This window comes from Pleurodeles waltl, chromosome 9 (genome assembly GCF_031143425.1).
Source record: "Pleurodeles waltl isolate 20211129_DDA chromosome 9, aPleWal1.hap1.20221129, whole genome shotgun sequence".
In the NCBI taxonomy this organism is placed as follows: Eukaryota; Metazoa; Chordata; class Amphibia; order Caudata; family Salamandridae; genus Pleurodeles; species Pleurodeles waltl.
This window is the reverse complement of record NC_090448.1, coordinates 167,799,483-167,817,168: the sequence shown is the minus strand read 5'-3', so window position 1 is coordinate 167,817,168 and position 17,686 is coordinate 167,799,483. Positions and strand designations below refer to the sequence as shown.

At 52.6% G+C, this 17,686-nt stretch overlaps 1 protein-coding gene across 4 annotated transcripts in view; it reads right to left on the bottom strand.

Moving 5' to 3' along the window:
* PRICKLE2 (prickle planar cell polarity protein 2) overlaps positions 1–17,686 on the bottom strand; it is a 1,019,428-nt gene that overhangs the window by 731,497 nt on the left and 270,245 nt on the right. The window lies entirely within an intron of this gene.

Here is a 17,686-nt window from a genome sequence, read left to right as displayed (position 1 = left end):
AAACATGGATAGGAAATATGAGAATTGCAGTCTGGTATATGTAAGGCAACCGGAACTGCAACACAGTGAAAAAAACGTATGACCTTCACAAGAATAATTTATAATAACAAATATAAAAATAAAGGAAAAAGAAGTGCACATCTAGCATCACACGTCAGCAGGGGAAAACATGAAACATATAGGCGGTCATTCCAACCTCAGCGGTAAAAGCCGCTTACCGCCAGTCAGAAAACCGCCATAACACCGCCGCGGTAAACCGCCACGGTCATTCTGACCCACAACAGGCAAACCGCCAAAATTCCGACAACCACAAAAGTCCGCCACACCAAAGGTCAGCGATAAACTGGCGATGACCAAACCTCCACCGTCACGCCAACAGAAATACACCCATGCCATTACGACCCACGAATCCACGCGGCGGTCTTTCAACCGCGGTATTCTATTGGCGGTACACACCGCCGCGGTCGAAATACACATACTCGTACAAAACACAACCACATTGGACTATTCGAAATACACACACCTGATACACATACACACACCACTCCCACACACACCCAATACAATATAAAACACACACCCACATCACCCACAAACCCCTACGACCAGAAATTCAGAGAGAAGGCGAGAGAGAGACACCACAGTCAACTACCAAGCATCCACAGGCACACAATACCAATACCCACAGAACTTCCACGCACCTCACACAACACACCACTAAATAGCACCCCACCTATCACTACACACTCCACCCCACACATCATCCACACCACCCCATGGCACCTCAAAGACACCCCATGTTCTCAGATGCTGAACTCAGGGTCATGGTGGAGGAAATCCTACGAGTAGAGCCCCAGCTGTTCGGGACACAGGTGCAGCACACCACCATTGCCAGGAAGATGGAGCTATGGAGCAGAATAGTGGACAGGGTCAACACTGTGGGACAGCACCCGAGAAATAGGGACGACATCAGGAAGCGGTGGAACGACCTATGGGGGAAGGTGCGTTCCATGGTATCAAGGCACAACATCGCGGTACAGCGGACTGGCTGCGGACCCCCACCTCCTCCCCCAGAGTTTACAACATGGGAGGAGCAAGTCTTGAACATCCTGCATCCTGAGGGCCTCGCAGGAGTCGGTGGAGGAATGGACTCTGGTAAGTCTCATCTTCACTACTTCATCCCCCCCACCCCACCTGCATGCCAACTCATACCCCCACCCTCACCCTTATCCCCATCACAACTACCCCTTGCAAATGTCTCACCATCACAACCCACCCATCCCAACACTTAGCCCTGCATGCGGCCCCAAAGCATAGACACCCATCACCAAGGCATGCCCAATGAACATACCCATCACCCCCCCCCGAAAATACCGTCACAACAGCCCCCACAAAGGAATGCCAGCACTGGGGTACACGGGCACCCACCCATTGCACGCCATTGGCACACACAGAAGCAATAACCATACTTTTATACCCCTGCAGGACCCGAACGCCAGGTCACCGCGCAGGAGGGTCCACAAATGTCCCCTCCACCCCCAGAAGAGGCCCACAGTGATGACAGCAGCTCTGTCTCCCTGGATCTAGATGACCAGCCCGGTCCATCGGGGACCTCGGGACAGTCGGTTCCTCTCAGACAGGCACAGGCCACAGCAGACCTTTCCCCCTCTGGGAACACCAGCACAGCACCCACCCAGCGGGCCCATACCTCTGTCCCCAGGACACGTCAATCAGCGGTGTGTCCACCACTACAGGGAACCCAGGCTAACCCACCACCCCAACAACAACAGGGACCTGGGGGCAGTGGTAGTGGGCACACGGTCCAGGGGACGGAGGCCCAAGGAAACAGGGGAACTGGGAGGGCAGCTGTGCGACAGGGGGCGGACAGGCCAAGGGAACCCACTCTCCACGAGGCCCTCTTCTCCATCATGGGAGCATACCACCACTCCCAGGAGACGATGGCGACGGTCCTGGCCAGGTTTCAGGAAATCCAGCTTCTGCAGGAACAACAGTATATGGGGTTCAGGGAGGAACTGAGAAACAGCAGTACCGCCATGGTACCATCGTAATGACCCTGAATGAGTTAATCTCCACATTGCGGACCACTGTGGCACCTCAAAGGGCCCCTGACATTAGCATGGACCAAGAACAGGCTACCACCTCCGCCGGCGCTAGTGGACAGGAGGCCCCGACAGAAGACCAACAGGCCACCTGAACCCCACCCCCTGCAGAAGGAGAACCACCCCGCAAGTGGGCCCTGAGATCCAGGAAGAAGACAGAGTAACATGTCAAGACCCCCGCCAGCAAAGGATACCGCCCTGATTGTCATCCCACTGTCCCACATTGTCACCCTGTCCAACCTTAAACTGCCCCTGCTCCACTTCCCACAGGCATTTGGACAATGCACCTGTGAACCTGATAGTCTGGATTCTGCCATGGACAATCCTCCACCATCGCCCCTCACCGATTTGCAACCACCCATCCAAATTAGAGCACTTGAATAAACACACTTATTGCACATAAACAATCTGGAGTCTGTCTGTGATTTTAACAAATGTATTAGACATGATAGTGCCAAAATTGTTATTCACATTGTGATGCCAACAAACCGCTGTCACACAGCTGCAGTCCATGGGGTAACAAAGCAGATGTCACGCAGTGGGGCCCACAGCTCTGAAAACGGAAGGGAAAGTCACAACACAGTTACCATACACTGGGGGAAAAAGTCAGACAGTAGAGAGGTAGGAGTCTTTAAGTAAATGTAATATGCCGGTGTGTACTCTTACCTGTGTGTCACTGAAAATATTGATCTATTACTGTGTTCCAGTTGTCTATGTCGTCCTCTCCGGCTTCCTCTTCTTCACTCTCCACAGGCTCCACAGCTGCTACAACACCACCATCTGGACCATCCTCCTGCAGAAAAGGCACCTGGCGGCGCAAAGCCAGGTTGTGAAGCATACAGCAGGCCATGATTATCTGGCACACCTTCTTTGGTGAGTACATTAGGGATCCACCTATCATATGGAGGCACCTGAACCTGGCCTTCAGGAGGCCAAAGGTTCGCTCGATCACCCTCCTATTCCGCCCATGGGCCTCATTGTAGCGTTCCTCTGCCCTGGTCCTGGGATTCCTCACTGGGGTCAGTAGCCAGGACAGGTTGGGGTAACCAGAGTCCCCTAATAGCCACACCCGGTGCCTCTGGAGTTGACCCATCACAAACGGGATGCTGCTATTCCGCAGGATGTAGGCGTCATGCACTGACCCAGGGAACTTGGCATTAACATGGGAGATGTACTGGTCAGCCAAACACACCATCTGTACATTCATCGAATGATAACTTTTCCTATTCCTGTACACCTGTTCACTCCTGCTGGGGGGTACCAAAGCCACATGTGTCCCATCAATGGCACCTATGATGTTGGGGATATGTCCAAGGGCATAGAAATCACCCTTCACTGTAGGCAAATCCCCCACCTCAGGGAAAATGATGTAGCTCCTCATGTGTTTCAGCAGGGCAGACAACACTCTGGGCAACACCTTGGAAAACATAGGTTGAGACATCCCTGATGATATGGCCACTGTTGTTTGAAATGACCCACTTGCTAAGAAATAGAGCACTGACAGCACCTGCACTAGAGGGGGGATCCCTGTGGGTTGGCGGATGGGTGACATCAGGTCTGCCTCCAGCTGGGCACACAGTTCCTGTATAGTGGCTCGGTCAAGCTTGTATGTCAGTATGACATGTCTTTCCTCCATTGTCGACAGGTCCACCAGCGGTCTGTACACGGGAAGATTCCTCCATCTCCTCGCATTGCCCAGCGGACGGTGCCTAGGAAGGACAACAGCGAGCACAGAGTCAATCAACACACAGGTACGTTCCCACAGCCTGCACACAACACGATTCTCTATGCATTGAATGGTTTGTATGAGTGTTGAGGAAAGGCCTAGGTATGTGTGACGCAGTAGAAATTCAGCCATGTGGGCCCTTGAAATGGCGGCTGCCTGACCTGTGAAGTGTGACAATGGGATGTGAGGTCAATGCGCTGGCGTGGCACACCGTGGCGGTCGAAGACCGCGGCGCAAAGCCGCATTGGTTAACATAGAATCCTATGGGTTACACGAGCCAATGACGATGTGCGCCGGTGGTCGCAGTACACACCGCCGCGGTACGCACCGCCGCGGGCGTGACCGCCATTTTCTATCTACTTAATCACTCGATACCTGATCTTCCACAGGAGAGGACCTACACTGCAAGTGCTGCTGTGACCTCGGTCTGGAAGAGACAATGGCTGCTGCGACTGGGGAAAGGGCCCTGCCTTCACTTCTGAAGAATTGGAGAAACTCGTGGATGGGGTCCTCCCCCAGTATGCGCTACTCTACGGTCCTCCAGACCAACAGGTAAGTACACTGGGAGCATGCTTTGTGGGCAATGCCTGGGTTGAGTCGGGTGGATGAAAGATGGTGGGGAGGGGAGCGATTGAGGCATGCATCAGACGACAGATGAGAGCATGTGCCACATGGCAAGGGTGGGGATGGGGGGCCACTCACATCAAGTATGCAGAAGGTGATGATTTTTTTTCTCCCCCTGTACATGTCACATAGGTCAGCGCCCACCAGAAAATCGCTATTTGGCGTGCCATCGCCAAGGACGTCCGGACCCTGGGGGGCACCCACTGCCGGAAGAGGTGGGAGGACATTCGACGCGGGAGCAGGAAGACGGCAGAGGCTCTTCTGGGGATGGCCTCCCAACGTAGGCGGGGTGCCAGACGTCAATTGACCCCCCTGATGTCCCGGATCCTGGCGGTGGCCTTCCCCGATTTGGATGGGCGCGTGAGGACATCACAGCAGACACAAGGGGGTGAGTACACTCTCATTCTGGTGACTTTGTGCGCAGTGGAGGTGTCTGGGTGTGGGAGGTGGGCTGTGGGTATCTCTAGGCCAGCGTGATTTCTGTAGGATAGGCCCCTCCGTAAGGCATGGCCCTGTGCCCCCGCCCCCCACCTCTGTAGGGTGCCAAGTACAGCTATTCATGGCCCTGTGTCATCTATGTGTGCAGTCGTCGTCCATAGGCTTGTAGGCCATGTCCCACGGATTGCGTAGTGGACCCCAAGTGCGCAGCGTAGTGCAGGGGGCTTCTGTGTCTGTCCTCTCCGCCAATGGTAGCGGTAATCCATGCACTCAACATGTCTTTATTTCTCCCCCCCCCCTTTTTTGTGGTCTTCCTGTTCATGTGTGCATTAGCATCATCAGGCGGAGGAGAAGTGGCATCGGAGCACGAGGGAGCTCCATCTCACATGGCCATGGCGGGCCATGCAACTGACTCGGATTTCACCAGTGAGACGGAGGGCGAGGGGAGCTCCACAGCGGGGACTCGTGCTGATGTCAGTGGCAGCGACTCGTCCTCTGAAGGGAGCTCCCTTGTGGTGGCGGCAACATCCGTGCCTCCCGCAACAACAGGTACAGCCGCCACCCAGCGCACCAGCACCGCCCTCTCTGCAGCCCCTCAGCGTTTGCCCCGTGCCCGCTCACCCAGGAAGGTGGGCATCTCCTTCACCCCAGGCACCTCAGGCCCTGCCCCTGTGACCCCTGCTGCCCTCAGTGAGGAGGTCATTGACCTCCTGAGGACCATCACTGTTGGGCAGTCTACCCTTTTGAATGCCATCCAGGGTGTAGAAAGGGAGGTGCACCGGAGTAATGCATACCTGGAGGGCATTCATTCAGGTCAGGCTGCCCATCAGCGATAGTTCAACGCTCTGGCCTGAGCACTGATGGCAGCAATTGTCCCTGTCTCTAGCCTCCCCCCTCCAACTTCCTCCACCCAGACCCAATCCCCTGTACCTCTGCCTATCCCAGACACACCTACAGACCAGCCTGCACACACCTCAACACCCAAGGGAAGCTCATCCAGACGTAAGCACCACACTTCACACAAGCATTCACACAAGCAACATCCACATGCAGACACACCACCACCCACTGCCTCCACTGTGTCCCCCTCCTCCTCATCTCCCTCCTCCCTCCCTGTGACGTCTCCACTCACACTTGCATGCACAACATCTTCAGCCACTACGTCCATCACCAGCACACCCACCAGAACACTCCGCACACGTGCAGTCACCACCCCCACTACCATTTACACGTCCCCTGTGTCCTCTCCCAGTGTGTCTGTCACCCCCTCTTCCAAACCACACAAACGCAGGCAGCCACCCACCCAACAGCCATCCACCTCACGACAGCCTCCAGCCCAAGCACCTGCACCCAAAGACACCAGACTTCACACTCCTACAACCACATCCTCTTCCTCCACTCCCATACCCACTACACCTAGCCGTCCCTCTCTTTCCAAATTGATTTTCCTTTCCAAACCTGACCTCTTTCCAACAACTCCCCCACCCCGTCCATCTCATAAGACTGCAATCAGCACCTCAGCCACCACCAAACCAGGACCTATCAGGACTGTTATCCAAGGACTGTGGAGTCCCCCACCCTCAAGGGCAACTAGTTCTGGTAGGAGCCAAGGCACGGCCAGCCCACCCCCGGAAAAACACCCAAAGATCACCAGTGCCCGGCGCGAGAGGCCAAGGACACCAGGGACCAAAATCCCTACCCTGGCTCTGCCTGGAAGTGGGGTGCCACCTGGCACACCGCCAAAGGTGGGAAAGGGCCACAGACGACCAGGGAAGGGTGGGAAGGGCAGCACGCCCGACAAGTCCGGCAGAAGGCCAGCTGCCCAGGAGGGCCCCACCAGCCCCAACCCAGCTGCCCAGGAGGGCCCCCCAGCCACAGCCCAGCTGCCCAGGAGGGCCCCTCCAGCCACAGCCCAGCTGCCCAGGAGGGCCCCGCCAGCCACAGCCCAGCTGGGCAATGAAGGAGCGCCAGCCACAGCCCAGCTGGGCAATGAAGGAGCGCCAACTCAAGCACCGCTGAACAGGGCAAGGACCGCTGAACAGGGCAAGGACCGCCAAGGCAAGCACCGCTGAACTGGGCAAGCACCGCCAAGGCAAGCACCGCTGAACAGGGCAAGCACCGCCAAGGCAAGCACCTCTGAACAGGGCAAGGACCGCTGAACAGGGCAAGGACCGCTGGACAGGGCAAGGACCGCCAAGGCAAGCACCGCTGAACTGGGCCCTTCATCTCAAGCACTGCTGCACTGGGCCCTTCATCTCAAGCACCGCTCCGCTGGGCCCTTCATCTCAAGCACCGCTCCGCCTGGCACCACCGTCTCAAGCACCGCTCCGCTGGGCACCGCCGTCTCAAGCACCACTGCACTGGGCCCTTCATCTCAAGCACCGCTGCGCTGGGCCCTTCATCTCAAGCACCGCTCCGCTGGGCCCTTCATCTCAAGCACCGCTCCGCTGGGCACCGCCGTCTCAAGCACCGCTGCACTGGGCCCTTCATCTCAAGCACCACTCCGCTGGGCCCTTCATCTCAAGCACCGCTCTGCTGGGCACCGCCGTCTCAAGCACCGCTCCGCTGGGCACCGCCGTCTCAAGCACCGCTGCACTGGGCCCTTCATCTCAAGCACCGCTGCGCTGGGCCCTTCATCTCAAGCACCGCTCCACTGGGCCCTTCATCTCAAGCACCGCTCCGCTGGGCACCGCCGTCTCAAGCACCGCTCCGCTGGGCACCGCCGTCTCAAGCACCGCTGCACTGGGCCCTTCATCTCAAGCACCGCTGCGCTGGGCCCTTCATCTCAAGCACCGCTGCACTGGGCCCTTCATCTCAAGCACCGCTGGCCCATTGGCGGAAGGGGCAGTGCCGCATCTGTGTCGGGCAGGGCTGCACAAAGCACTCTGGGCACCAGTCCCCCTCCAGAACCTGTGGACACTGTCATCCACTTGAGAGACTGTGGCTTTGCACTCCCCAGGATGGTACAGTGGGCAAGCCACCCACTGTATGGACTTGAGAGACTGTGGCTTTGCACTCCCCAGGATGGTACAGTGGGCAAACCACCCACTGTAGAGACTTGAGAGACTGTGGCTTTGCACTCCCCAGGATGGTACAGTGGGCAAGCCACCCACTGTATGGACTTGAGAGACTGTGGCTTTGACTCCCCATGATGGTACAGTGGGCAAGCCACCCACTGTATAGACTTGAGAGACTGGGGCTTTGCACTCCCCAGGATGGGACAGTGGCCATGGAGTCCCCTCGTGGATCTGGCGTCGTGTACTCATGTGGCTGAGGTGCCCCCCTTTCCCTTCTACCTGAGGTGCCTGTAGTTTTTCTATCTGATGCCCCTGCAGTGTTCTCTCCGTTGGTGTCAGGTATCCTGTGTGGGCCTTGCCAATGTGATTTGGGCCCAGTGGTCCACTGACAATGACAGCTAAAACTATCGGACTTTTAATATTTATGTATATATTAGTTTTAAATGTGTGATATTTTTATATGCCGATAATACAATATATTCGACTGTTTATGATCATTTCATTTTGTCTTTGCATTCTTCCGGGGGGCTTGGGGGTTGTAACAGTGATGTATTGCTATGCATTGATGTGTGTGTAGTGGGTGAGGGTGGTGGTGGGTGTGTAGCGTATGTGTGCCCGTATTATTTTCTCCTCCCCCCTCCCCTGTGTCGTAGGTGCAGTACTCACCGTAGTCTTCTGCGCCGGCGTTCGTGCTCCTGGTAGAGGAGCAGGAAGACAATGGCTGGTAGGATGTGTAGTTCGGGTTCCATGCTGTCCAGATTCCTCATGGGGTGTATGGAGGTGATCGTTTTCCGTTTGAAATGTCTGTTTCTGACGTGTTTTTATCGGCGGGGCTACCGCCCCGGAAAAGGTGGCGGATTGGTGGGTTGTGATAGGGTGGGCGGTACATTGTCTCCCGCCTGTCTGTTGACGGTGACCGCCGCGCTGTTTGTTTGTCCCGCCGTGGCGGTCGGAGTGTTAAAGTGGCGGTCTCTGTTGGCGGTTTCCGCCAGGGTCAGAATTCCATTTTTTACACCGCCAGGCTGTTGGCGGGTTAGCCGCCGCTTTAACACCGACCGCCAGGGTTGGAATGACCCCCATAATATTCTAATCAACCACATATATATAGTCCCTAAGAGAAGGGGCTTTAAGGAATAGAACACAAAGTATATAATTGGATCATCTCGAAACTAAATAACTAATCCAGGTTAGAAGGAAAGTAAAGAATATTTAAAAACATAGAGCGGGGTAAAGGGTGCTAAAAAGTACCCCAACGGAGAATACAGAATAACAAGAGAGCAATTTTCAGTCATGTAGGAATTACTCTGATACACATAAAAAAGTTGATAAGGATAAAATCAGACACCTCATCTACTGGGAGAATGATCTCCTGCATAGTGAATCTACGCCTGGGGCAAGCCATGTGTAAGTGGTCCCCCAGTGCTACAGGACTGGTGAATGGGACTGGTAGGACATCTTGGGCAGACCTAGATCTTTGAAAGACTGGTCACCCATTTTTATTGGTTTCAGATAAGAATGCCCACAGATGTGTTCTATAGGTCTTGTGTTACCTGCCTGGCCAGGGGGAAGACCAGGGGATAGCAGAAGGCTTGCTTGGTTAACCCTTCCTATTGTTACCACCCCCTTTGCAAGGGTGGGCATTGATATTGTGGGGCCTCCGGATCCCAAGACAGCCTTGGGTGACAGGTTTATCCTGGACTTTCAACAACAAGTGGCAACTCATTACTTTAAATAAATGCACATTCTAAATATATAATAAAGACCTTGGGAGTGCTCATACACTGACACACATCGTTGCCTTGGTGTGTAAAATCAGGTCTGCTAAAAGTAAACCCGTTCTAATAATGAAGAAATAACTCAGTGGGGCACATCAACAAAACAGTGTCTACATATAGAGATAATTTGATATCTTGATGAGATAATATTGAAAAACATATTGAATTCTAACTATATTACTAAATATGCTGACTCCCTTTCCTGAGAAGTGTAAACAAACAAAAACTATTCAAGGAATGACATATATAGATGTAAAAACTAACACAAAAAAAAAAGAGAAGAATATGTTCACACAAAAAGAAATTTTAATACAAAAAGAGAAAATCCTATTATACACATACACATATATACATATAAACAAAACATATCGAGGAACAATAAAAAGCCATCAGCCGACACGTGTTTCGTCCTGACTGGACTTCTTCAAGGCTGAGAAAATCACAACACACAGCAATCAATGACAACAAATATACATGTACAGTTTTATACAAAAATTTAGAATATATACATCTAAAATTTTGTGTGTTAGTTTTTACATCTATATATGTCATTCATTGAATAGTTTTTGTTTGTTTACACTTCTCAGGAAAGGGAGTCAGCATATTTAGTAATATAGTTAGAATTCAATATGTTTTTCCATATTATCTCATCAAGATATCAAATGATCTCTATATGTAGACACTGTTTTGTTGATGTGCCCCACTGAGTTATTTCTTCTTTATCCTGGACTTGGTGGACAATGCCCCAGGGTTGGCTGTCTCCGAGGGTAGGTCCAACAAGCAGGACCGGTGATCCATAATTTAGTGTCACCTAGAGTCCCAGAGACGCACTACCCAAGACACCTGTTCTCGAGTAGGGGTTGGGTACCTGTATTAACCAGTTAACTTAAGTAAGTGACCGGTCTCTATGTATCTTGATTTATGATACGCACTTTAAAGAGGTCTGTTTATCTAGTTACGTAGGTCCTGATGAAGCGTCAATGGATCCGGATGGACCAATAGACGCGAAACATGTCGACCATAATATAGAGTTCTTTTAAATGTTTAGGACGCTCTATAACATTTATCAACTTTTTGAAAGGTTTTTGAGCATAATCCTCAACCCAACTTTCAAATCTTTGTTTTTAACTTTGGTCTTCATCCTTGTTATGTCAGACTGATTAAATGATGGTGTTTAACGGATGAATAACCAATTTTAACCTCTTTTCTTGTTTTGGTGGTGACTTACAGCATCCACACTTTGCATAGTTGAACTTACAGTCACTAGCATAAAAATCCGGCTGAGAGCCCCCACTTCGGGGGGCCCACTAGGCATTGCAGAGCCGGCCTAGTGAGGAGCAATTCCCGATGATGATGCTAGTCATCCAGAGTGATGCTTGAGGGTTCTCGCTCCTGTGATCACAGGTCTCCTGTTTTCATTCTCATTTTTATTTTATTTTGGAACAGTGTACCTTTATTTAGTGACAATGCCCCAGGGTACCTGGAGGCCCTCCCTCTGAGGACAGTGACTGTGCCCGCTGTGGCCAGGACACTGATGGGGATCTTTACCTGTGTGGGTTTCCCCAAGGAGGTGGGGTCTGACCGATGCATTAACTTCATCTCTGCGTACATTATGTCAATGTGGTACAAATGTTGAGTAACCTACATGTTTTCCACACCCTATCATCCCCATACCAATCGGCTTGTTGAGAGATTCAACAAAACCCTGAAAGGCATGATAATGGGCCTATCAGAACCCTTGAGCTGGAAATGGGAGGTCCTCTTGCCATGCTTGTTGTTTGCTTACCGGGCGATGCCTGAGAAGGGAGTTGGGTTCAGCCCCTTCAAGCTTTTCTATAGCCACCCTGTCAGTGGGCCTCTCAGCCTTGTAAAGGATGAAAGGGAGCAAGCTCCCAAGAAACCCCATCAGGATGTATTCAGCTACATGTTCCCTAAGATACCAGAAGAAGAGTTTCTGGAAGACTGCCATTTAAAATCTAGGCCCTCATTATGAACAAGGCGGTAAACACTGCACCACTGGCGGCGGCGGTAAAAACTGCCAACAGACGTACGGACCGGACCGCCAAATAATGAACCAACTGAAACACAGGCATCCTGAAAACCACTCACCACCAGCAGAGGAGTGCCGACAACGACGGCAGAGCCCGCCCGCAAGCCGATGGAAAGGCCCAACCCGCCCATCAAATAATGAAGCACTAGACTGCCGTCAATTCTGGGGCGGGAACCACTGCCATGCAAAGCCAGGCGGAAACAAACCAAATATAAGGAAACACTCACCGGAGGCTCTCACAACATGCCGAAGTAGACATGGATAAAGAGCTGCAGATCATGCCAGCCCTGCTCCTTGCCATTTACCTCCATGACCGAGACCACCGATGAAGACGACGACGGTAAGTACCACAACCCACGAAACAAGGCAAGAAAGGGCACAGTTACATACCCACCCACTCCACCCACCCTGCAACGCTCCCACAATCCTTCACAGCAGCACAAGCCATACACCCCACAGCAAGAGGTACTTACCCGACACAAGGCAAATCCAACCTGTCCAAAGTACATAAATATGCCCCACACCCACAAACAATGAAACAAGAGACCATGGATCCAGACTGTGCCTCCAACACAGGCCACACATTAACCTTAATTATGCTCACTGAGCAACCGAAGTGAATATAAGGACAATGGCCAGTCCGTCTGAAGACAAGTCCGATGGGCCACAATGGCCCCAACCTGACTCCCACAAGTGCTACGGTACTCCACCTCATAGGGGCAACAATGGGGCATCCAGGCACCTCAGGGAACAGGGGCGGGGTGGTGATTTACGAAGGGGTGGGGCTTTGATTTTCATTCGGAAGGTAGAGGGGGTTTGGGTTTGGCCTTGGAAGGTGGGGGAGTGTGCTTGGACCGGGTGGAGGCAGATGGAACAGGCTCAGCACAGGGCTTCTTCCTCTCTGGGGAAGGGGCACAGGAATGTGAAGGGCAGACAGGGGCGGGCTGGGACATGGAAGGATTGGACAGGGCAAGGAGGTGTGCACGTTAAGGGACGAGACGGGGTTGGCCAGTGGGTTGGAATAGGTCAGCATGGGAGAGGAAAAGTTTCTTTGGTGCCATTGGGTTGGACCTGGAGGAAGGCATGGGAGGGGAGGTAGAGGGAGTGGTCATAAGTGGTGTAGGTGTGCGTGATGTGGGTGCAGGTGACTGGACAGTATGCTGAGGTGTGGTGGATGTGTGATGGATGTGTGATGGGTGGGTGTTTTGGTGCGGTTGAGTGTCTTGGGAGGAGGGGACAGTGGGACAAGACAGGCTGCCAGTGTGAATGTATGTTGTCTGCAAGTATGGTGAGTGTGCTGCATGTGTCAAATAAAGTCGTTGCGGTGAGTGCAGGTGTGGTGTCTGTGGTACATGTATGGATGTGTGCTATTGTGGTGACTGCTGGAATAGGCTCAGCAACAGTGAATGAAGGTGCAGTGCCTGGGGGTGTGCATGTAGAGGGGACAGACAGGGAGGCAGAAGAGGTGGGCACACTGAGGGAAGTGGATGTTGTTGTTTGTGCATGATGGCTGTGTGTATGCTTGTGGTTGGAGGTGTGGTGCTTGTGTTTTGAAGTGTGCTTCTTGTGTGTTGACATGTGTACCTGCGTGTCAGAATGTGTGCTTTGGATGGGTGAAGGGAGTGGGGTGCCGGAAGAGGTAGAGGAGGTTGGAGGGGGGACAGAATGACCAGGGACACTGGCTGCCACCAAGAGGAGGCCAGAGCCTAAAAAGATCTCTGTAGGCCAGACACAGCACCGTGAATGCCCTCCAGATAGGCATTCGTCTGCTGCATCTCTGCTGCTGTCTCCTGGATTGCATTGACCATGGTTGTCTGCCCTACAGAGATGGTTCTCAGGAGGTCAATAGCCTCCTCTGTGAGGGCAGCAGGGCTGACTGGGGCAGGAGAAGAGGTGTCTGGGGTGAAGGAGACTCCCACCCTTCTGGGTGAGTGGGCACTGGCAGCTCGGTGGGGAGCAAATGGGAGGGCAGTGATGGTATTTGGGGTGGCGGAAGATGACACAGTATGTGTGGGCCCACTAGGGTCCGCCACCGCCAGGGAGCTCCCATCGGTGGAGGTATCGGAGTCACTACCTCCAGTGGTAATTGCCTCCCCGTGGTACTCCGCTTGCCCTCCAACCCACTGGTCCCCTTGGCATTGGACGACTTTGCCTCCGAAGATCCTTGGGCCGCTGCATCCCCACTCACTGGTGCCTCAGCTCCCTCACCAGATGATACTTATGTACACAGACAACACAAGAGAACAAGGATGGGGAGACAAAACAGGAGAGACACTTGTAAATAGCTGAATGGAGGTACAATAGTGGTTCACACATACACCCACCCAGAAGACCCTCCAACAGGCAGCACCTACCGCTATACCCATGGCTCTGCCCCTGACTAGTGCCCAGAACCCTGCTCCTCAGCCATTTCCCAAATAACTTAAGGACCTGATGTGTAGTAGACCTGACCAAAACACCCCTATTCCCCACGGGGGCCATAATGTAGATGGACATCAGTCATAGTCCCTGCAATTAGGCAGCATAAATCCAAATGCACACATACACACATGCATCAAGGGTCAAAAATATGGTATGGGTACTCACCCCCTTGTGACTACTGTGCAGCCTTCAAGCGACCATCCAAGTTCGGGTATGCCACTGCCAGGATGCTTTGCATAAGGGGGGTCAGTGACCGACGGGCACCCCTTCCCCGTTGGGAGGACTTCCCCAGCTGGGCCTCACAGATCTTTCGCACCCAACACCGCAGGTCTTCCCACCTCTTCCTGCAGTGGGTGCTCCGCCGGTTGTAGACCCCCAGGGTCCGCACCTTCTTGGCGATGGCATGCCAAAGTCCCCTCTTCTGGTGGGCACTTACCTAAAAGGGACACACAGAAATGTAACACAGAGGTCAGGCACTGGCCAATGATATACAGCTGGCTATACGTCCACTATGGGACAGACAGTACAAACCGACTAACAGCACATACACATGCAGCATGTCAGGAACCCTGGCCCATCCAATGTCAGAGGTGCACACATGTATGCAGCCAACACCAACCATTACACACATCCATGGCCCCCAATCCTCCTACTCACCTGTACCACTGGCTTTCCGTAGAGCTTGGCGTACAGGGGCAGGACCCCGTCCACGAGCCTCTCCGATTCCCCTTGGGTGAAGGCCGGGGCCCTTTCCCCTGCAACACGTGTCACTTCTACGACCAGAGGCAGGACACAGCAGTACACTCAGTGGAATACCTGCTTGCACGAGATCAGGGAGTCAAGTGAAGTTGGGGTGACGAGTTCGCGTATGCACCATAGCGTTGTGCACCGTCATCGGCGATCATGATACGCTAGGATTCCCCATTGATATCCGTGTAACCAATGACTTTGCGCACGGCGGTGAACACCGCCTTACGATGTCACGTCAACCGCTAGCGGTATGAGGACACTTCCACAACGACAGTTCTGGTTTGCATGGGGCAGACATTTTGGCAAAAACTATGCATTTGTAAAACTCCCATCTGCACAATGCAGGCCCTATTGTTCCCCAAACACCCATAGGCATGTGACAATTAACATTACCTCACCTGACCAGCCCTGATCTATCATTGTGGTCAAGTTGCTGTTATGTCACACACACTATGCATTAGTGTTGATGACAATCATGCCAGCAGTGCTGCATGACTAACAATGTGTGCTGATGTATGTGTGTTCCTCACATGTGTTTTCAACTCCTCCTAGGTACAGACCCTTGTGGCGAGGAAGGGCCCAATTGGTGTACAGACCACTTGTGGATTTGCGGACCATGGTGGAGCGCCACATCATTATCAATTACAGACTCACTCATGCAACTATTCTTGAAATTTGTGCATTACTGGATCCTGCCTGCACTCCATTTCCTGGCCACGGGCTCATTTCAAGTGACAGTGGGCATGGGTGCAGGTTTTTCACAGCCAATGTTCAGCATTATACTGTCAAGATTTCTGAATGCATTTGTACAACACCTGCAGTCAGGTTTCCCGAAAGTGCTGACCTCCCTGCCATCAAGTCAGACTTCTTTGCCTTTGCCAACATACCCCATGTGATAGGTGCCATTGATGGCACCCACACAGCTATCTCTCCCCAAGAGTCAGTGAACAGGTGTACAGAAACAGGAAGAACTTTCATTCAATGAACATTTAATTGGTGTGTACTGAAGACCACTACATGACACATGTGAATGCCATGTTCCCTGTTTCAGTCCATGATTCATTTGTGCTGAGGAACAGTGCCACACAAGATGGAACAACTACAAGAGAAAAGAGGGTGGATCATAGGTAGGTGTTTCTGTCACTTATTGCCACATAGCAGACAGCCAGGCTGTCTGCCTCTGAGGCTTGTCATTGTGTTGTGCACCTTTTTCTAGGTTATTCTGGCTATCCCAACTTGCATTGGCTCCTGACACCAGTGAGGAATCCTGGAACAGATGCAGAGAGTAATTACAATTAGGCCTATGGGCGGTCTAGGAGGGTGATAGAGCGCACAATAGGTCTCCTGAAGGCTAGATTTTGTTGTCTACATTTCTCTGGTGGTTTCCTGGCCTGTGGGCCTGAAAAGGTGTGTAGAATAGTTGTGGCCTGCTGCATGCTGCACAACGTGGCTGTGAGAAATTCTATCCCTCTCTTGGAGGAGGAGGGTGCTGTATATCCAGACCAGCTTCCTCAGAGAGGGGATGAGAGTGATGGTGATGAAGAGGAAGGGGAAAATGTAAATTCCAGGACCCAACTGATACAACTCTACTTCCAGTAAGTATGTGGGACAATTGGATGAGATTGGTGTCTGTCATCTAGGGGGTGTTTGGATCAATACTAATTGCCACTGTGACCAGGTCTGCATAGGACAGATTACAATTTAGTCTATTATTGCAACACATATTTAGGCATAACAACATGTAAGGCGTGTGGTGCTTTTCATGCTACTCAGATACAAATAAAGGAGTTATCAACCAGTTGCATCATACTTCACTTTGTTCAAACTTAATGACAGGTGACACTGTAACAGGTGAAAATGTGTTTTATTTGGTGCAGGGATAAAATTGTGCAGATTACAGTGATGGGAGTGGGCTAACGGTGGTTATCCAAAATGACAACATGGTAGCAGCATTGTTGGCAGTATTGGTAGGTCCATCTATGCTTACATGAGTTTGTATTATTTGTTGCACTGTTTGGTGGTTGATTAAGTGGGACACTTGGAGGACAGTTTTTTGCAGAGTCACTTCTTAGAGGGGGCTTTGTTCTTGGCAGGTGTTCCTGTGCCATATCTTGGCCTGAGGGTCAGTTTGGGCGCCTGTTGTTGGCCTGTGGGGGTTGAGATGGATGTCCCCTGTGTGTCCTCAGAGGGTAGTCCGTGTGAAGTTGCTGCTGATTCTCTTGTTGTCCGGTCTGTGTCCTGTGCTGTAGTGGGGGCTTCCTGTTCTGTGTGTGCCTCAGGCTGTGTTTGGACAAGCTGTAGCAGCGCACCTGCTATGCTGGCCATTGTGGCATTGTGCAGTTTCCACTGCTCCATGGCCTCTTGGTGCTGTGCTTGCTGCATCCTCTGACTCTGCTCCAGGGTGGATACTCTCTGGGCCAATCTGTTCTGGCTATGGTGGTAGGCTCCCAGGACCTCCAAAATCACGTCCTGGGCTGCAGCATCCATCCTGTGGCCTCCCCCCTGGGCCACTGATGCCCTCCCACTGGGCCTAGCCCCCTGTGCCTGTGTCCCCTGCACAGGTCTGGCGGTACCACTTGTACTGGGGCCAATGTCTTCCTGCCTGTTGGTAGGGGGTGACTGTGGCCTCTGTACTTGTGTTCTACCAGTCTGTGGCCTGGATACACAGGTGTGTGGACGGTTGCCCTGGGTTGATGTTATTGGTTGGGTGGTAGGGGTGGGGCTGCTGGATGGTGACAGTCCAGGACTGTGTGAGGGGCCAGGCT